General features: G+C 37.2%; 1 long non-coding RNA gene across 2 annotated transcripts in view; it reads right to left on the bottom strand.

The window, feature by feature from the left end:
* Nucleotides 1-3,556: 3,556 nt before the first annotated feature.
* Nucleotides 3,557-21,965, bottom strand: part of LOC141559566 (uncharacterized) — a 163,729-nt gene continuing 145,320 nt past the window's right edge. For both annotated transcript variants that reach the window (XR_012487493.1, XR_012487494.1), the window contains exons 2-3: nucleotides 6,416-6,479; nucleotides 3,557-4,817 (exon numbers count right to left, since the gene is read on the bottom strand). This is a non-coding gene — a long non-coding RNA (uncharacterized LOC141559566). The remainder of the gene's footprint in view (nucleotides 4,818-6,415; nucleotides 6,480-21,965) is intronic.

The following is a 21,965-nucleotide window of genomic DNA, read 5'->3' as shown; positions in this document are numbered from 1 at the left end:
AGGCAGCCTTCAAAACTTCCCTCTGCCCAACCACAATTTCAGTACTATGGACCCCGGCCCCCAAACCAAGGTTTGAGTATTTATACAAACTTGTTTTTGGGCCCCTGAAAGAATGAGTAAACTCCAGAAAGAGAGTCAGTGAACAGGGACCGGAATGAGTGTATTTGAGCCAGAAATAGGCACAAATGTCTTCAGCCTTGAATTATGAGTTGACATGGCAGGGTATGTCCTGCCCATGTAAGCAATGATGGCTTATTCTGCTTTTAACCTCTTAATCCAGCTCTGGAAATAGTAAATAAGCAGTGATCTGTTGAGAAGGGCTCTGGGAATGAAGCTTAATTTCAAAAGACTGGGAGGTGACATTCCAGCACCTAGACAGGAGGACCAAGATGCAGAAGGACATGGTGGATTGGCAGAGAAACAACCCTGAAATGGGCTGAAACCAGTGCCCTGAGGAAAAGTTACCTCCTCCACCATACTCAACTTATAGTTTTGTCAAATCAATCCTCAAACATGTCTTGGATCTTTTTCTTCTTCACTTTTCCCACTGCTGCCATATTAAGTGCTTTCCAAGGTGTTTGCCATTTTCATGGAGAATATCATTACAAGAGTATTCTCCATAGATGGTAAGATCCTTCAGGTACTCCTATTTGTACTATTTGCACCAAACCTCAGAACACTGGGGCAGCTAGATGGTACAGTGGATAGAATACCTGACCTGATATGAGTTCAAATTTGACCTTAGACACTTACTAGCTGTGTGACCCTGGACAGGTGACTTACTCTGTTTGCCTCAATTTCCTGAGCAGAAGAAGGAAATGGCAAACTTCTCCAACATCTCTGCTAATCAAACCCTAAATAGAGTCATGAAGAATCAGATCTGACTGAACAATAACAACAACTTAGAACACTACAGAAGCTCCTAAATGTGATCTACAATCACTCAAGAGTTCAGCCTAACCATTCACATAGGAAAAAACAAGTGTAGAAAGAATGTCTATTGTCTATACTCACTTGCAGTTAGATGGAAGACCCACAGAGGTGGTCCAAAAGCCCATAGAATTTAATCAGACCTTGCAGGTGGACAATGAAGTGGGGCCTGAATTGAATAGGAGGATAGTGAGTTGGATTTCCTTTGGGAAATTATGCAGTGTTTTTAATGACCCCAAGATTCTCTCTGAAACAAAGGCCTATCCTTATTGAATTCATATTCTACTAGTGATGTGTTACTTGTTTTTCCAAGATCTAGCATAATGCTTTGAACATAATAAACATTTAATAGATGCTTATTGATTGGTTGATTATTGGTGTGTGGCTATAAGACATATATTACCACAGTCTGAGCAAATAAAACTTCCAGGTTTTAGAGAAAAGTTTGTTGGACACAATATAGCAAGATATTATTGTGGCATAAAGGATATGATCATAAAAGAAAGAAGAATAGTCAATAAGTAGTATGATGGCTTAGTAAATGGAACACTAGTCTTGGAGTCAAGAAGACCTTGATTCAAATGCTATCTCAAACACTTAAGTAGCTATTTGATGGTGGGAAAGTTACTTAAACCTCAACAAGCCTCAGTTTCCTCATCTAAAATGGGTTTGTACTCAGTGGCTTCTAAGGTCCCATCTTGCTCCAAATTTATGATCCTATACTATAACATATTTAACATGTATGGGACAGCCTGCCATCTAGGGGAGGGATGGAGATAAGGAGGGGAAAAATCAGAACAGAAGGGAATGCAAGGGATAATGTTGTAAAAAATTAGCCATGCATATGTACTGTCAAAAAAATGTTATAATTATAAAATTAATTTTAAAATATATAAAGCTTAAAAAATAAAAAAAACAAATGTATTATCCTACTGTCACATAAAAAGTAAAGGATGATCAATGAATAGCCTTTATATTCCATTCATAAACACACGCTGAAAAGAGATCTATATAGTAAGGCCGTCAGTATTAAAGGCTTTTTGAATTTATGGCAAGAGTGGACAAAAATCACATTAATAAGAAGGCATGAATGGATTGCAAATAGCACCACTTGAGAGAGTATCCACATCAAGAAAATTATAGGTCATCAAAATATTGAAGTGGCAAAGGAAGGTTTATAGGGAGATTGTTAAAACTAATAATCAGAATAATATTTTAGCATTACATATGTATTCCATACATGATTTTTTATCCTTACTTAGCATTTGCCTGGATGACACCACCTTCTACTCTTTAAGATTCAGATTCATATAAGTCTTTCCGTGGCACTCTCAAACCATCTTTTTTCTCATTTCTTATAACCCAATAGTTTTCCATTAAATTATTAAATACCACAACTTGTTCAAACTTCCCCCTAATGATGGGCACCATCATTAGTTTCCAGTTTTGTTTTGGTTTGGTTTTTTAGAACCACAAAATCAGCTGTCATATTTTCTCACATATAGGTCCTTTTCTTGTTTCTTTGCTTTCTTTGGTTTATGTATAGGTCTAGTAATAGGATAGGGAAGTCTTAAGAAACAGAAAATATAGTCCCTGGGTCTCACTCAGTTGATATTTATCTTAGGTATCAGAGTTGAACCAAGGATCATGCTACTTACTGATCAACTGAACTGTTTATAGGGTGAATAAATGTACTTTTATTGGGTTAAAGTTACATGAACTATTTCTTCAGTGTTCTTGGCTTCCTGAGTCTCTAAACCCTTGAATAGTAGAATATACAGACACATGACTATTGCTAAAAATTCAACCAGCCAGAAAATGCAGACACAGAGATCATCTTGCCCTGACTGGGGGCAACCAGAGAATGAGCATGAATGTTATAAGTTGGGTGAATCAGCATAAACTAGTCAGCTCTTTTGCAGCACCAAGGAATGGCCCAATAAGCCATTGCATCAGAGATAATTGACCAATCATGCTAAAGAAATCAAGTAGTCTTACTCATACATTATTTAAAAATGAGAAATATAAAGTAAGACATGACATACACCACCATGTGCTGGGATGGGACTGTTAGACCTCTGCACTCTTGTGTTTCAGAGGCTCATAATTGAGACTGTGCCTCAAATATGGAAGGATATGAAGACAAGAAATAGATAATAATAATTGACATCTATATTTAACAGCTAGCACTTTAAGGCATGCAAAGTGTTGTAAATACATTATTTCATTTTATCCTTGCAACCACCCTTAGAGAGAAATACTTTGGGTATTATTATCTCTCTTTACAGATGAGAAAACAGAGGCTCACAGAGGTTTAAGACATTTTCCTTTGGCTAAAGCTCAGAGCAGAGGAGGCAATGTGACAGGTAAGAAAATGCAGGGACTCTGGAATCAAAGAACCCAGGTACAAATCTTACCTTTAACATTTATTATTTTTGTGACCAGGAACAAATTATTTCTCTTCCCTAGACCTCTGCTCCCTCTTCTATAAAATAAAGGACTGGATTATCAAAGAATTTGGCCTCTGAGGTCCCTTCTAGTTCAAGATCTTTCATCCTACCATCCTTATGTAGCACCCTCTCTGGCACCATATGCAGTGTTCCACAGCCATAGGCACTCCTTCCCCCGTACACCTTTACAAAGAAGAAACAAGTTACATCGGTTCATCTCTTCTCTCAAGTCAAGTTTGATCACTAAGATCACAAAATATCCAGTTTCCTTTTATTGTGGTTCTTTCCATTTATACAGTTGCAGTTATTTTGTTCATATAAAACTTCTCATGCTAATCTGAATCTCACAGTCAACATTTCTCACAGCACAGTAATGTTCCATCACATTCATGTACCAACATTAAATTAGCCATTCCACAATCAATAGGCATCTATTTTTTCTATTTCTTCACTATCACAAAAAAAATTTGTTGCTATAAATATATCAGCACATATGGGACCCTTTTTTGTCTTTGACCTCAGTGGGTTATATATTTAGTGATGAGATTTCTGGTCAAAAGATAAGGACATTTTAGTCAGTTTTTTTCAAGCATAATTGCATATTACTTTCCAACCTGTTCATTTAACAACAGCTAATGAAAATTTAAAGAGATTAAGCTACTTGCCTAAATTACACAACTTCCATGGTGGAGGTGGAACTAAAACCTGACTCAACTCACCCTCATTCCTGTTTCACCCTATACAGCATGTTGCTCCTAAAATGGAGAGGACTAGAGACCTTTCAGGGAGATCCAAGCATAAACAGAGGTCTTGTAGGCAGCTCTGATACAAAAGTAGGATGAGCAGTAAGTGAAATACAGGGAGAAAATAACTACCGATTTATCTATAAAACTCTCTTGGAAAGCCGGCAGCCTAGCTGAGCTTCTGTTCCCACTGAACAAAATTGACTTAAATCAAGACACCAGCTTCACAGCAAACATTTCATTCATGAAAATGGGCCCTAGGGGAAATTCTTCATGAAGTGTATGCTAGAGTAGTTCCAAGCTTGGCATATGGGAGCCAATCTTTCTGGACAATGCTGATGAAAGGGTAGCTGCTCTCCTATGCAACTATCCTCAAGGATTATCCCTCCGCTTTAAAGATCTCCTCTAGCATGATTTATCTCCCTCCCTTCCCCAGCATCATCTGTGTGTCAATTTGTCCCCATTTTCTTGGACTGCTTTCTTCTCCCTGGGAGGTGAATTCAATGTTTTCTTCCTCATCCCCACCTCAACCCCTTCTTCATGAGGTTCCTTTTCTTTATCTCATCTTCTCTTTTGCAATTTGTGACAGCGTGAGGAAACACGTAAAGAGAGAGAAGGCTTCTTTTTTTTATTGGTCCAAAGGTCTGTTGGCACATCTGGTGGAATGATGATAAGGTGGAGGGGAGGGAGGAGGCTGTCAAATGGCAAAAACAGAACAGGCAGTTTACATATAGGTCAGAAAACAAGCCAAAAACACAAACAAAAACCCTCCCACAATCCTCTGATCCTGTTTCTGCCTCCCCTCATTGTCTGAGCAAGGGGCTCCTCATTGTTTTTTATATTTAGAGACCTGGGAAAGCTTGTTTAACACCATACCCATTGTCTTTCCATCAGCCACCCTCTATTTCCCAGATCCTACAAGCATCTTTTAAGAGCATTAACTACAAGACTATGTAATTAAGTTAGTTAATCCCCCACTCTGGGAATTCAAACTAGGAAAAAAGAAAGAAAAGGAAGGAAGAAAAAGAGAGAGAGAAGGAGGAAGAAAAAGAGAGAGAGAGAGAGAGAGAGAGAGAGAGAGAGAGATCCCTTACTCTTTTTCTTAACAAAAGGGGCAAAGGGAAATATAGTCCTAATTATTTAACTTATTTTTTCTATTAAGGCCTTAACTTTAGGGAAACATATAACTTGGGACCAATGCTAACTATGTTCATAGTGTTCTCTCTCTTTGGAAAAATAATGCAGTACAACATGCCCGATTTTTTTGTTTGGTTTTTTTTTTGTTTTTTTGTTTTTTTGTTTTGTTTTGGTTTGGTTTTGCCTTAGCTAAATTTAAACACTGAATGACTCCAAATTGCTTATTTTCTTTTTGATTTTTTCAGAAAGACATTACGCTGTAGGATGTGTGGGATAGGAATAGGGGCAAAAACAAGAGGTATCTGAAATGCATAGCTGTTACTCTCTCCATATAGATCTTGGCCGGTCCATAGACTGGGTAGAAAGCCTTCCTTTGCTTAGCTGAATTGAAACCTTCCCCCACTGCTCTCCTTAGGACCAGACTGACTGGGCAGCCAGCCCACTCATAAAACAAAAAGAGGTAGGTATCTGGCTTTAGAAAGTGAGAACTAACTTTGGAAATTAAGTTTCAGTGTGTTGGCAAACTGAGACAAAGGGAAAATGCAATGAATCACTTTTTTCCAAGAGGACTTTCTTGCCTGAAGGGCTCATAAATTGCATTTGTGGACTGAGTCCAGCTTGGAAGGCTTGGTTATGATCCTCACAATGGAGAATGATTTGCTATCATATTAGAGAAGCAGCACAGCAAAGTGAATAGAGAACCAGGAGGAGCATCGTTCAAGTTCTGCCTTTAATAAAGACCAGCAATGAGAACTTACTTTTAGTACCTCCACACAGTTCTTTTTAATCAAGCTCATAAGTTCTCATATTTCAAGTTTTAAAAGTCCTCAAAGTTCATTAAATCTAGCCTACTCATTTTCCGGATGAGGAAGCTGAAGCTCAGAAAGGTTAAAGATCACATAGAAAAGTCCTCTGACCCCAAATCCAGCTGTTCTATTTCAACTGCCCACAGCCTCTGACTACTTCTCTAGCCACAGAATGCATGATGATTTGCATTGAGAGAATGTGTTTCCTCTATCATCCAAAGCTCCCACACTAATCAAATCACAGATGGAGCACAAAACAAACAAAAAAAGGCAATTGAATTCAGACATTTATTAAGCACCTATAGTGCTGTGTGCAAAAATGAGACACTCCTTCCTTCAAAGAACTTACCTCCTGCTGAAGCAGTTTCTCTAATCCTGAAAAACTGGTTACTGATACTTTTTGAAAACCAGATCTGTAATTCGATAAATATAGGAAATTACTTCTACCAATGCAAATAAGAGTCTAATATGCAATTTACAATCTCCTAGAAGTAGCTGGGGCATTGAGAAGCTAAGGGAATTGAATAGAATGTGGTGATGTGCTGCAAGTGTTGGGCTCAGTTGGAAGGACCTGTGTACAAATGAAGCCTCAGATAATTCCTAGCTAAATGACCCTGGGCAAGTCACATATTTTTTTTTTTAATGTCAGTATTCTTCATCAATAAAATGGGGATAATAATAGCATTTAACTCCCAAGGTTGCAAGGAATCAAAAAAGATATTTGTAAAAGGGTTTTTAGTACAGTGCCTGGCACTGTATTATTTATTATGTGCTTTTTCAATGTTAGCTATTATTATTATATGTCGGGAGAATAACTGGAGCCCAGATGTTGTTGCTTCTGAAGCCAGCTCTCCATTTACTTATCTATGCTGCCTTTCTATTGCTAATTATTATGACTCAGGAAATTATACTTGAACTCCCAAAAAAGTCTTAGAACTATACTTCTTGGAGACAAGAAGGATCTCAAGACATCATCTGGTTGTAGCCCTCTGCCTTTAAGCAAGTAAAGTGTCAGTGACCCTTTCACTGATGAGGTAATGGAAACCCTAAGAGATTAAGTGACTTTGTGGTACTTGTTTTTGCCCATCCTCCATCCTCTGCTTTCAGGTTCCCCTGCTCCTTCATTCTCTCTTTCTCTCAGGCAGGGGCACTGCTGCACTATGTGTGACCTTCCCCCTTATTTTCTCACTCATTTTGCTGGGAGGTTCTGTAATATGTATGGTGTTAAGATAATTAGACAAGTGTTATTGAACTGCTGGTCTACACTTTATGCATCTTGCCTGCTAATGGATTTATGTTCTTCTTGGCTCACTCAGGGCATTTCTCCCCACCACCACCATTCCACCCAACAAAAGCAAGGAAATGAGAATTTAGATCCTTTTAATTGGGATCATACTTTTACTAAGTCTCTTATCTGATTTCCAAACTTGATTTCTGTACTTCATTAAATGAGGGCAGGGACCATGTACCTCCCCCGGTTCCTTATACATAGTAGATGCTCAATAACATTTGTGGAATGAATGAATGCAGCCTTGTCTCCCTCTGTAAGAAAAACAAACCCTTAGGTGTCTTCCCATTAAGCCATTGTGACCTATTTCACTTGTTTTTCTTTCATCCCTATTTTCCTTCTTTTCTAGAGAATAAAGTAATTTGAGCCTCCTGGGATGTTGAGTAACATTAGCTAGCTTCGATCTTGCTGATCTACAGCTGATTCTATCATCTTCACTTTCCAGGTATACAGAAAGAAAAAGAAGCACACAAAATATGATCTCCTTTTCAGACAAAATCAAAAACTCAGTCCTGCAGAAAGTTGGGATTAAGATTCAAACAACCTGAATCCACATTCCCAGCTCTCATTGTGGTGATATGGGAAGGTAAATGATTTCTTCTCTTTGGATCTTATTGAAGGGAACTGGAAGTACATGCTTCATTATACCTATTTACGAAAATGAAAAAATAAGACCAAGGAGGAATAATATTGGATGATACAAACCAGAAATGCATGGGCTCTCATGTGTGCTCCAAAAACTCCATTCCCCAGCCCCCCAGCTTCCCATATATTCCTGTATGTATTGTATTTAAGTTTCTTGAGGACACAATGATGTTAAAATAATTAGACAAGTGTTATTGAACTGCTGGTCTACACTTTATGCATCTTGCCTGCTAATGGATTTATATTCTTCTTGGCTCACTCAGGGTGTTCCCTCCCTCTCTTTCCCCCCATTACACCCAACAAAAGAATTTAGATCCTTTTATATTTCGATCCTCAACACTAAACACAGGTTTTGGCACAAAACAGGTACTTGATAAATCCTTGTTCATTTGTTTATTTCAACCATGTAAATATTAACGATTTTTTAAAAATAAATCTAGATCTGTGATTTCATCAATGAAAGAAACTCTGCACAAAAATTCCCTCCATCCCTCCATTGATGCAGATTAGCAACTCTTTTTCAACTTAATAGTAATGATAATAATAATAATAATTAACATTTATATAATACCTACCAAGGACCAGGCATTGTTATTAAGTGCTTAACAAATATCTCATTTGATCTTCAAATAACCTGTAGGTAGGTGCAATTATTATCCCCAATTTACAATTGAGAAAAGGAAAGTTAAGTGTTTTTGCCCAAAATCATATAGCTAGTAAAAGGCAGGATTTGAATTTTGTCCATCCTGACCGTAGGCTCAGTATTCCATATACCAAACTACTAATCTGTCCTTAGTCCTTGTTGCCTGGAGCACTCTGTGGTGAAGAGACTTGGACATAGTTACACAGCTAGTATATGTTTGGAGGAAGAATCTGAATCTTGGATTTTCCAGTCTATGCAACACTGAACCTCTGCTTCCCTCACCGAACACCCCTGCTACTCTTAAGTGCTCCCAGTTCACATTAATCTAGCACTTTCAAGTTTACAAAGCACTTTCCTCACACCAGCCAAACAATAGGTCCTATCTTCTATTATCATAAATTATCATCTTCTTTTATAGATGACTCTCTAGTTATCTGGGGAGTAATGGCTGGTTGGGAGCATATGCATTTACTAAAGGAGATCTGAAAACTTAATAGGTGGAAATTTAATAGGCCAAGTTGACAGAATTGTCAGAGATGAATGATGGTTTAAGGGCATGAAATTAGAAAAGGCATGTGGTCAAGATGGATTCCCAAAGGCCCGTTTCTAAAGCACGCACTGGCAGAGGCGCAATCTCCTTTGGACAAGTTTAACGATGTGTCTAATGAGAGAAGGCTCCCATCTTTCTTACTAGGGGTGAAGGATGGACTTACTCATCAGTCACAGGAGCTGCTCTTCTCCCTCAGTCCCCTCCCTCTCAACTGAAGTTGGGCCCTTGATTACAGAGTCAAGTTCCCCTTCCTTTCATCCTGTAGGATGTCATAGCTGGATTTCACTGGATCTATTAAAAGCATTATAGTTATCCTTGCAAGACACCATCAAGAAAGCTACCCTTAGAGAACAGGACCTAACTTTAATGACTATCAGGGAAATGGTAGCCATATTCTGTCAGTCAGTCAGGAAGCATTCATTAGGTAACTTCCTCTGTGCCCAGCACCAGGATGAATGCTAGGTACCACCCAAAAGGCAAAAACAGGTCCTGCTTTCAAGGAACTCATATCCTAATAGAAAAGACAACTTATAAATACCTATGTACATATGTGATACAGAATTTTACCTATCTTAGATAGTAAAATTTATCTTAAACTGGGGTAAGAGTTTCCAAGGAGTATTTTTTTGTGTCATTGTTGTTTGTTGTTTTTTTTTTTTAATTGTGTATGTGTTTTTTTTTAATTATTGCTGTTTATTTATTGCGTAAAATATATTCTCCAGTATATCTGGGACCTTATCAATGTGGGCCTTCTTTTTAATCAGGCAGATTGCAGACTGCTCATCCTATATGATTCTCTTCTATGACCTCCCACTTAACTCAGAGGGTCCTTCCAATGTGCTGAATGGGCATTCTCCTTTATAGATTCTTGAAATTGTTGATACCATTAAAAAAGACATCGATATGAATTTATATATAATATATATATGTCCTTTTTATTGTTTCAAGAGGATTCCTCTCTATAAGGCATGTGGAGACATGTAGCATATGTCCCTTTGGGGGTGATGCTATTATCTGCATTTTTCAACAGCTGCTGACGTGGCTCTCTGACAAATCAAAGTTTGTTACCTATGTCCCAGCTCATCCTAACACATTGTGACAGTTCCCCTAAGCTTCTCTCTTCCACACTTAGCAGGATGTCTGGACAAAGAAAAGCTTTCTATAACACCAAGTCTGATGTTCTATAACAAGGTCCTCTCTTCCTTTGAGGTGTTCCAGCTTCTGTGCTCACACTTCCTCATCTTCACTTTTTCTCCTCCCCCAGAAAACCAATGAATTTTTTTATAGGGCCATCTGGCTTGTAGTTGAAAGTAATAATGCTAGAGGCTTTGCCTCCACTCCCCTTTACTGACAGCCAACCACCCTAACTGAGAAAAAGAGGATTCTGCTTGTTTATTTATATCAAAAGCAACATCAAAATCCAGCATATTCTAGTTATCTCTGGCCCTAAGGAGTTTCAGGCTGATAGAAAAAGAGAGACAGAATCAGATGAAGGGGAGGAAGTAGGAAGGAAAGAAAGAAGAAAAGAAGGAAAGAAGGAAGAAGGGGAGAGGGAGGAAGGGAAAGAAGGAGGGAGAGAGGAAGGGAAGGAGGGAAGAAGGGAGGGAGGAGGGGAAAAAGGAAAAGGAGGAAGGGAAGAAAGGAAAAGAAGGAAGGAAGGAAAAGAAGGGAAAGGAGGAAGGGAGGAAAGGAACAAAGAGAGGGAGGAAGGAAGGGAAGGAGTAAGAGGAAGGAAGAAAGGAAAGGGAGGAAGGGAGGAAGAAGGAAGCAGAGAGAGATGAGATGTAAGTAACAATGATGTTATGATGTTGACATCTTTTTTCAGCTTTCTAATTTTTAAAACCAAAATGTATTCTTTATTGCCAAAACCAGAAAATAAGAGGAAACTTTTAAAATTCTTTATTAATGATAAGAATGGGACCTATTAATTTCTTTGCTGTAGTAAGGAAACTTCCTGTACCAAGTCAAGCTGATGTCTTTCTTCAAAATATAGTGATAGAAAGTACCCTAGAACACTGAGAGCTTAAATGAGCAGGCCAGAATCACAAGCCAGTATGTCAAAGCAGGAATCCTGTGCTCCTACTTCCAATGTCTACTCTTTATCCATTATGCTGCACTAATTTTTCAGTATTTTAATGGTTTTTTTCCTTTTTAGGTCACTTTCACTTCCCAAAACCACAGTGCTCATGGTCAGGTTATGTTGTTATAACTTGTATTAAAGAAAAGTAGCTAAGAAAACTAGAATAATCTCTTCTAGTGGTGATTTGCAACAGTAGATCTCTACTGGATAAAAGGATGCTAGAGAGAAGGGATATATATTTCATAATCAGATTTTTGGAGGCAGATACCATGTTTAATTTGAATTCTGATGTTTTCAGGGTTTGTTTTCATTTGTGTTATTGTAGTCATTGGGTATATTGTTCTCCTGGCTTTGTTTTCCACATTCTGTCAGTTTGTACAAACTTTTCCTTGTTTTCCCAAGTACTTCCTATGGTACAATAGTACAGTTATCCCTTCTATATCAAGACTTTCCCCATCATGGTTTCAGTATATCATGGGTCAATATAAGAAATTAAATGGAAATTTGAGGGGAGTTTTGCAGAAGGCAGTGACAAGTAAAGACCAGCAGATGAGACAGAAAAAGTTTAGAAACTCAGAAATGCATAATATGTATATATATATATATATATATATATATATATATGTATGTATATATATATACATATGTATGTATATATATAATTGTTTGATATCAATGTTTTATTTTTAATATATACCATTTGGTATATATGATATATATAATGAAATACCATTTCTTTTTTAATTAAAATAAGTTTAAAAAATTAAAGTTTGCAAAAAGAATGTAAAGGCAGCTTATGACACACAAAGATTTTTATTTAACATTGACCTACAACCAAATATTTAACTCCAATTTTACAATAAAGTACTATAAACACCCCATAAAGTGGGGAGGGATCAGACTTATTCTTTGGTATGAAGGAAGAGCCAAAAAATTTTACATGGTATTTCCAGATGACAGCGGTGCTGTACCCCTTACCACCATGATGTGGAAGGAGATAACTATATTCTATCTTATTCATATAATAAAATTTGTTCAACCTCTTTGTTGACAGAACAGGACAGAAATCCTCTTTGTTTCCTCTTTTTGCTAGCATTAACACTATCTCTATAACTATTTTGTTGTGGTGAGAATAATTTCATTCTGTCTTTGATCACCTTGGGGAATGCACTCAAAAGTAGGATCATTAGGTTAAAGAGTATAGACAGTTTAGTTACTTTTCTAGCATAATTAATTCTAGAACATTATATACCCATTCCTATTTCCACCAACAGAGTATACCCAACTTTAGGGAGAAATGTTCAAATGTGATGGTCACTCCCATTAGTAGAACAGTAGTTAGAAATAAAAAGTATTGATTAAATAGAAATGGTTTTTAAAGACTAATTGTGAAAGTATATTAGTCTTCTAAAGGTCTTCTGCCATCCTACTCCTTTGATAGAGGAGTCTCAATAGTTCAAAAATCTCTTCACCAGCACTGGTAGAAAATTTAAGTAGCAAGAAAATGGGTAAATATAAGCAAAGAAACATAAGAAAATTCCCAAAAGGGGAGGAAGAGTTGAAATCAGTTGGATCTCATCAGTTTTGAGTCTGAAGCTATCAGAATTATCATAGATTTCAGCTCTCATAACAAATCACCCACTCAAAGCCAAAACAATTATGGAAGAGGTGTACAAAATGGTTAGAGGATTTTTGTGGCTGTCCAATTATTATCTGAAAACTATGTAGTCAGTGTAAATAAATTCAGAAATGTGTTGCTTAACTTTCCCTGTGAAATATGTGTGGTTTTAGATATTGCATATGAGTGCACACAAGGACCACTTTGTATATTCCCCATTACTTAGCAGTGTGTTTATACAAGCTAATAAGAAGTTGTTGAATGAATGAATGAGTAAATAGGGTAGAGGGAAAGAATTTAGTGAAAAGTGCCTCAGATTTATAGTCAGAAAAACTGGATTTAAATTCTTTTATTTGTCATTTACTACCGTGTGATTTTGGACAAGTCATTTCACCACTCTAGGCCTAAAGTTTCTTATTTGTCAAAGAGGCATTAATAGGGAGAATAAATGATTTCCTAAGTCTCTTCCAGCTCTCTGTCCTGGAAATCTATCTGTGGGTGTCAGAAGGAAGTTCCCATTGAGTATATAGTTGGACCCAAATGGTTTTAAAGGGTCCAGAAATTCTCTAGGTTAGACATGTAAAATGATATTTCCAATTTTCAATCTATCCATTATTTTTTTGAACTCTAACTATTTGCCAGGCATTATACTAAATGCTGAGAACATAAAGACAGAAATGAAACAAATCTCTGCCCTCGAGGGATATGTTTTCCATGTAGAAGGACAACATGTACTCATATATATGTATATACATAATAAATAAAAAATAATTTCATAGCAGACAAAAACATTTGTCCGGAGATCACAAGAGGCTACATATAGAAGGTGCTATTTGAACTGAACTTTGAAAGAAACTTTTAAAAAATTTAAGAAATTCGTTTCCATTTTGTGCCAGTTTGGTAGAAACACAAAGTGAGTAAGATTATATTTATATAAATCAAGTCCTAAGGAATCATCTGACACTATACATACTCAGAGTCCCTACTTCCCAGAGAGATGTCCAAACTGGAGAAACAATTGGTAAATTAGCAATAGCTTTGAGCCTACTAGGTAGTACAATAGAGAGAGTGCTGGGACTAGTGAGTTCAAATCCTCTGGTCTCAAATATGTACTAGCTGTATGTCCCTGAACAAGACATTTGACCTCTCTTTCCCTCAGTTCCTTTAACTGCAAAGTGGGGATAATAATAGGACCCACTTTCCATTGGTGTGAGGACCAAATGAGACCATATTTTTAAGTGCTTGCACAGTGCCTGGCAAAACAGTAGACATTTAATAAATGCTTGTTTCCTTCTTTTCTTCCTCTGGACTGGCAAAAAGGAGAACTGAGATTCTTTTAAATCTCTGCTCCACCATTCTGTGACTGCGCAAGTCACTTATTATTTCTGGGCTCCTTATCTGTCAAATAAAGGGATAAGCTCAGATCACCAAGAATCATCAATTACAAAAATGTACAAAAATGTTTGTGGCAGTCCTCTTTGCAGTGGCTAGAAACTGGAAACTAAGTGGATGCCCATCAGTTGGAGAATGGCTGAATAAATTGTGGTATATGAATGTTATGGAACATTATTGTTCTCTAAGAAATGACCAATAGGAGGAATACAGAGAGGCTTGAAGAGACTTACATGAACTGATGCTGAGTGAAATGAGCAGAACCAGGAGATCATTATACACTTCAACAACAATACTACATGATGATCATTTCTAATGGACATGGCTCTCTTCAACAATGAGAGGATCCAAATCAGTTCCAACTGATCTGTAATGAACAGAACCAGCTACATCCAGAGAAAGAACACTGGGAACTGAGTTTGTGGAGCACAACATAACATTTCCACTCTTTCTGTTATTGTTTGCTTGCAAAAATGCAATTTTCCTTCTCTGGTTATTTTTACCTAATGTCTAAATCTGATCTTTCTTGTGTAACAAGATAACTGTATAAATGTGTATACATATATGGTATTTAACATATACTTTAACATATTTAACATGTATGGGATTACCTGCCATCTAGGGGAGGGGGTGGAGGGAAGGAGGGAATTGAAAGAGAAGTTTTTGCAAGGGTCAATGATGAAAAATTACTCATGCATATGTTTTATATATAAAAAGCTATAATAACAAAAGAAGGGACCTTAAAAGGTCATCTCTTCTCATACTTTTAGCAACTGAGGCTCAGAGAAGTCAAGAAATTTGACCAAAGTGTCCAAGTAATAAAGTGACAGAATCACTTTCAGCTTTAACATTATATGATTCTGTGATACTTAAACATACAATAATTTTTAACTTTAAAAATGTGCTTTGATCTGGATATAAAGGAAATAAAGCATAATTGATGGAATGCTAGGCTTAAGGTCCAATCTTACCACTAATGTCATCCTGAGTTAGTAAGGTAATTTTTATGGCCTTCAAGTAGCATCACAGGATTTACCTACTAAATAGTAAAGAATTCTAATAGTGGACAGAATTCCCACACAGAGAAATCCCTATGAGGATGAAATCACAGGTGCTTCGGGACAATCTTATTTTCTCCACTCTTTAGAGATGCATTCATATTCCAGACCTTCTCTATCCCCAAATCTATCCTCATAGACATGTTTACCTTCAGAAGCAACTCCTACCCACCAGACTGCTTGAAAATCACCTAGCCTGTCCAGAATGACCCTATTTCAGGACCACATTTGTTCCTGATTTCAACTGAGAGGGCCTGACAGATGAGCTGCAAGAAGACTATGGATTTCTTGCCAGCTGGATTCTGAAAGCTGGATGGAGCTTCCTACTGAAATCAATGGGAGGCTCCCTGGTGCATAAGGAAAACAAGCCTCGGGCAACAAAGGCCCATGTGTGGAGAGACCTGTAGGCAGCTCCATTTAACAGTAGTTGTCTGGTCTGGATTTATTGCAGTGAATGAGGCAGAGGGGGGTAGCAGGAGGGAAAGAAAGAGGGAAAAGGCCTATCTGGCCATGGAGAAGCAACCTTACCTGCCCAATGGTGTGGATTTGAAGGTTCCAATAATTTCCAGACCATTTAACGCAGTCACTCTGGTAATGCTTTATTTTCCAGGTCACAAATTTCACGTGAATTCTCACTATTTACATGATAACTATTGATTATTTAATTGCAAGGCAAGTGCCACAGAGCAGCTGGGATATTCACGTGATGGTCAGCTACAGTGCCAATGGGATGAATGTGTCTAACTCCAGCTTTATTCACTAAGTCAAATTTTGCTAGGTAATTCAGTGCAAGGGAGTTCACTTTATATAGCTTTCATTTTGATAGCTACATAAAGCAGAAATTTCTTAAGTTGGATTTGGACTCAGGGGACCAAGAGAATCCTAAATCTGACACTTCCTAGTTCACTTGGACACATTACAGCTGGACCTATAAAGTTATGGATATAAGAATACTAAGCAAGGGAATCCATCATAAAATTGCAGACAGCAAATTGTGGCAAGAATACTGAGAGATTCAATAGCTTAACAGTGAAATGGTTGGTTTCTCACATATGAAAGTTGTAGATTGAAAGGAGAGGGTGGGGAAGAAAAAAGGAAAAGGAGAGAAGAAGCTGGGAGAGAAGGAAGAGGAAACAGAAAGAAGATTAAAAAGGAGAAAGAAAATGAGGAGGAGGGGGGAAGGAGGAAGAGAAGTAGGAGGAAAAGTGAGAAAGAGAAGAAAGAAGGAGGAGGAAGAGGAAGAAGAGAAGTTCTCAAGAATAGTAATATGGCTATTACCTTATCCTCTACATCCTCACTCTGCAAATCCTGTATTTAATATTCATTTTTGAGGTACTTAGAAACGTGTTATGCAATAATAAGATCAAATAACCAAAAGAAAAAAATATATTTTGGTTCTAGAATTCACCACAGGAAGGCATATTTGCAGATTAGAGATGCTAATGCATGTAATGCTAATGCAAGTGCTGGACAGACTTTAAAATTCTATATAAATGGCAGTTATTATGATGCTTTATAAATGTATTGAATATGGTAATGTATAAATATCAGTATAGCACTTTAAAGTATTATATGTGTCAGTTATCATTGTTTAATTTATATAATATGGTAGCAAAGCCTAATGGATTTAAGCTTAGCTTCAGAACCAGTAAGGGCTGTATTTAAGTGCTAACTCTGACATATACGTGTTGTCTGATCTTCAGCAAATCAATTAATTTATCAGTTTCCTACAACCTTTTCTACAGCTACAAGTTGCAGAGTTGCCCATTTGTGCAGCTGTAGTTTCTTGATCTAGGAGTTCTTTATCCTAAGAAAACTACAAGTCCAGTCCCTATCTCTATTCCTACACCCATTTTCTTATGATCTCATTAGCTCCCATGGGTTCCATTATCACCTCTATGCAGATGATTCCAAGAGCTATATATCTAATCCTAGTCTCTGGGGCTTGATGTCACATAAGCATCTCAAACTCAACATGTCCAAAACAGAACTCATTATCACTCCTCTCAAACACTCCTATCACAGTTTCCAATTACTGCTGAAGGCATCACTTTCCTCCAAGTCCCCTAGGTTCCAAATCCCAATGTCATCCTTGACTTTTCACTCTGACTCACCACATGTATCTAACCTATTGCCAAGTCTTGTCATTTCTACCTTTTCAACTAAAAATTTGCCTTTTAGAGGAAGCCTTCCCTGGCCCTTCTTTATCTCAATGCCTTACCTTTCTTGATTATTTCCTACATATATATATATATATATATATATATATGTTTACATGTTGTCTCCAGATTATAAACTCCTTGAGAATAGAGTTTATAATTATAATAATAATAGGGGGGGAAGAAGGAGGAGGGAAGTAGAGAAGGAAGAAGGAGAAAAAGGAGGAAGAATAGGGTTAGGGAAAGGGAGGAGGAGGAAGGAGAGGAGAGGAGAAAAAAAGAAGAAAGAAATAGAAGGGAGGAAGATGAGGAAGAAAAGGAGAAAGAGGAGTAGATGCTTAACAAATGTTTAGAGAAAGATGAATGAATATACATCTACTTTTTTCTACTCAAATAGCCATAATTCTAGTTCAAGTTATTATCACTTCTTAGCAGGATTATTACAATAGCCTTCCAACTGGTCTTCTGCTTTAAGTTTCTGAATCCAGTCTATAATCTATTCAGGTACTAAGGTAATTTTTCTAATCTAGGTCTAACTACATCAGCTTCCCTCTTCAATGACCTCCACTAGCTCCCTATTATCTCCACAATCAAATATAAATTTCGTTTTGCATAGAAAGCCCTAACTACCTTTCTAGTATTCTAATACTTTATTACCACGTCACATTCTATAATCCAGCTTCACAGTTTCACAAACTTTACAAGTTTGTTGCATATGACACTCTATTTCCTGTCTCTTTTCCCTTTCTTGGGCTGACCCCACCTTTTAGTTTCCCTATCTTCATAAAAGATTCCACTCATAGACTCTACTCAAAACTCACCTTTTGCAGGTCTCCCCCATGATCCCAGCTATTAGTGCCTTCCATTATCAGATTACCCTCCATTTATTCTGTATGAACTTAATTATTTTCATATTTTTTTCATTAGAATTTGAAAAAACTAGGATCTTTTTAAAAAGCAGGATCTGTTTTCCTTCTTTTATATCCTAAATACTCACCACAATGTCAAGGACATAGTAAATGACTGATTGATTTGCCTCACTTCTTTCTAGAAGTCTCAATATAGAATCCTGACTTTTGAACATCTTCATAAATGGAAAAAGTAGCCTTCTTTACAATATTGCAACCTGTGATATTTTTAAAGTACAACTTTGATATTAATTGATTACCAAAAATAGCACTTTGGGCTTTTTCTTATGAACACAAATAATAAGCTTGACTAACTGCTTTTTTCCAATAACCCCTGGGAACACATCTCAGGCTCTGCCTCATGGCTTCTGAACCCATAGAAAACAAAGTTAAATCAATATATATTTTTTGTATATTCCAGCTACACACCACCAAAGATATCAAGAAGTGGATTAGCTGGGAACAGGAGAAGGAAATAATAGTAAGGGATAAGGAAAAGTTTGTTGATTGGCTTGGTTTGTTGTTGTTTTTTTAAAGTCAGTGAACAAAGTGCTGTTTATAAGATTGAACAGTTAGGAATAGCTCAAAGGCCCACAATAGGGGTATGGCTAAGAAAATGAAGGTATATTGACACAATGGAACAGTGTATGCCTATTAGAAATGATAAATATGTGGACTAATGAAAGTAGAAAGAGCCATCAGAAAGAAGATTGAATTTTAACTCCCTATGTGACCTATGGCAAATAACCTCTCTAGCCTCAGTTTCCTAATCTGTTCAGGGAAAGGTTTGATCAAAATTATCTCTAAATTATGTCTATCTTCCTACTATAAACCTCTTATCCTATGCTCCTAATTTAGAAGATCTAAAATCCAAATCCAAGTTCTATATGTGGGATGTTGGGTAAGTCACATAACTTCTCTGGGCCTCAATTTCCTTATTTATAAAATTAGAGGTTGGATCAGAGCATAGGATCATAGATCTAGAGATAAAAGAATCCTTAGAAACTACTTGGTCAGATCCCCTAATTTTATTAAGGAAGAAACAGAGGCCCAGGGAAGTATAGAAATGGTGGAATCCATCAACATTCGAACTCCGGTCCTTTGACACAAATCTGTCACTCTTTCCACTGCATTATGCTTATAAGGATTCTTCCATTCTAAAGATATTATCCTATGATCTTGATATAGGAGATTCAAGAGCTTGTGTTCTAATGGTCATTTGCTCTGTGACATTGGACAACTTTCTCAGAACTTCAGTTTCTTTATTTATAAGATGGCGAGGTGATGTCTATGGCAATGTTGGTGAATGGAAAAAAAAATTTTATTGGGGGGAAAAAACATAAAATGTGTGCACATTGACTAAAAGTATGTAAAACTATAAGTATGTACATTACAAAGAATGAAAGAGAATTTGGAAGGAACAGTTGAAATTTAACATTAAATAGGTTTTTTATAATATTGTTTAAATTAGAGCTAAGAATTCCTTTAAGAAATGATAATTAAGTGGTATAGCATAGTAAAAGAAGAACCAACTGCCCAGGCAGGAGGAAACAAAAGATCTGAGTTCCAGTTGTGCCCCCCACCCCAGTCATCTCCTGATACCAGTGATATAATTTTTGACAAGTCATCATTGTTGCTTTATTTTTAAAATGACATTTACTTTCCTGCAGGCAGGAGGCTAGACAAGGAAATGGCTGGAAGTAGGTGCTTTCCCTTTCTAAGACCTTTTAAATCTCTATGCCTTTGTACAAATTTATTTTTATAAATGAAAATAATAGTTAACATATACTTCAATTCAATAAACATTGATTAAGTTCCTAGTGTGTGTCAGGCATTGTGCAAAGCATAAAAAGAGGTGAAAGACAATTCCTGCCCTCAAGGACATTACAATTTAATGGGGGAGTCAACATGCAAACAAATATACACAAAGCAAGCGATATACAAGATTACTAGGAAATAATTAATAGAAGAAAGTCACTGGAATTAAGAGAAAATTGGGGGAGGCTTCTATATGGCACTTCAAATTTGCAAAGCACTTTACAAATAGTGTCTCATATTTTTTTATCCTCATAATAACCCTAAGAGATGGATACTGTTATGTTACAGCTGAGGATACTCAGACAAAGGTTAAATGATTTGCTTAGGGTCATACAGCTAATAAGTACTGAGACTGGATTTGAACTTGCTGACTCCAGCTACCACTGTACCACTAACTGCCTCATAGCTAAATGAAAGATCTTCACATTTGAAAATTTTTCTTAATCTTCCTCAGAATAATAAGCCTTACCTATACACAGCCATAAATATATACACACATCTATCTAGTCATTTCATTCTCCACAGTGTATGTTCATAAAACCATAAAGCCCCTCTCAGACTGTAAGTCAAAATTAGAAATAAAGATGTAGACAAAATCCCTATCTATTCTTCCCAGCATTATTATGCATTATGATAGCTGTCCATATTTTTCACTCCCAAATGGTTGTTTCACGCTTCTCTATGCTGAAGCTAATGGTGGATTAAGGTAACAAATGGTTTCCTATGTGACACCATCTAGATTTTCCAACCAGTGGAATTACCAAGTCATCCCTCCCTTTGAAGCCTGGGCTTCAAAAACAAACACCTTGGGGAGCTCAGCAAAGGGTTCCTTCAAAAGCCTAAACCAGCCAGTCTCACAGCTCCAACAAAACAAAACAAAAAGGACAATGAGGTAAGAGAACTTCAAGGGGAAAGGGGGTGCCCATCACACAGCAGTGGACCAATCAATTAGCACCATGGTTGAAGGGAAGGGAAGTAATAACAAATCAATCGGTCTGTTTTTCCTGCTTTTACCAAATGATTATCATGACTGAGCCAAACTGGAGACAAAATGTGGAAAGGGCCCCAGTCTGGGAGTCAGGAGAGCTGGGTTCTAGTCTCTAGCTCTAGCATTACTTAGCTGGGAAGAGCCATTCCCTTCCAAGGGCTTCTGTTTAAAATTAATTAGGCATGGGGAGATTTAGATGATCTATAAGGTTCCTTCCATCTAAACTGTCCAGAGGCTCCTGAGGCAGAAATCTGGGAGATAGGAGGGATGATGGACTTTTAAGGGCCAATGCAACAGAAACAATAAAAGGACGTAGACCTTCTGGAATATCCACCAGAGCAAGGATTATGAGGATAATACCAGGGAAGGGCAGAGAGGAATGTCCCATTTGCTTGTCCCCTAAGAGACACTTCTGGCAACTTTCTGTCACCACAATCAAAAAAGGCCCGGCAATTGATCTGCAGTGCAAGAAGGCAGCAGCTGTTACCAATTATCATTCAGTTTATCATTCAGTTGCCTGTGGCCAACCTAATAATAACTGACATTTATGGAGCACTTTCAGGTTTGCAGAGCACTGGGCAATTTCGACAAAATGAAATGTAACAGGTATCCAAGCAAATGTGATTGAAATAGTATCATTCGAGCCTCACAACAATGCTTCATAATAAGTAATACAGATTTTATTATCTCTCTTTTGCAGGAGAGGATACTAAGGCTCCAGAGATTAAATGGCTCATTCTGTGAGAAATAGG

Source organism: Sminthopsis crassicaudata, chromosome 3 (assembly GCF_048593235.1).
Source record: "Sminthopsis crassicaudata isolate SCR6 chromosome 3, ASM4859323v1, whole genome shotgun sequence".
Lineage (NCBI taxonomy): Eukaryota > Metazoa > Chordata > Mammalia > Dasyuromorphia > Dasyuridae > Sminthopsis > Sminthopsis crassicaudata.
This window is presented reverse-complemented; position numbering and strand designations above follow the sequence as displayed.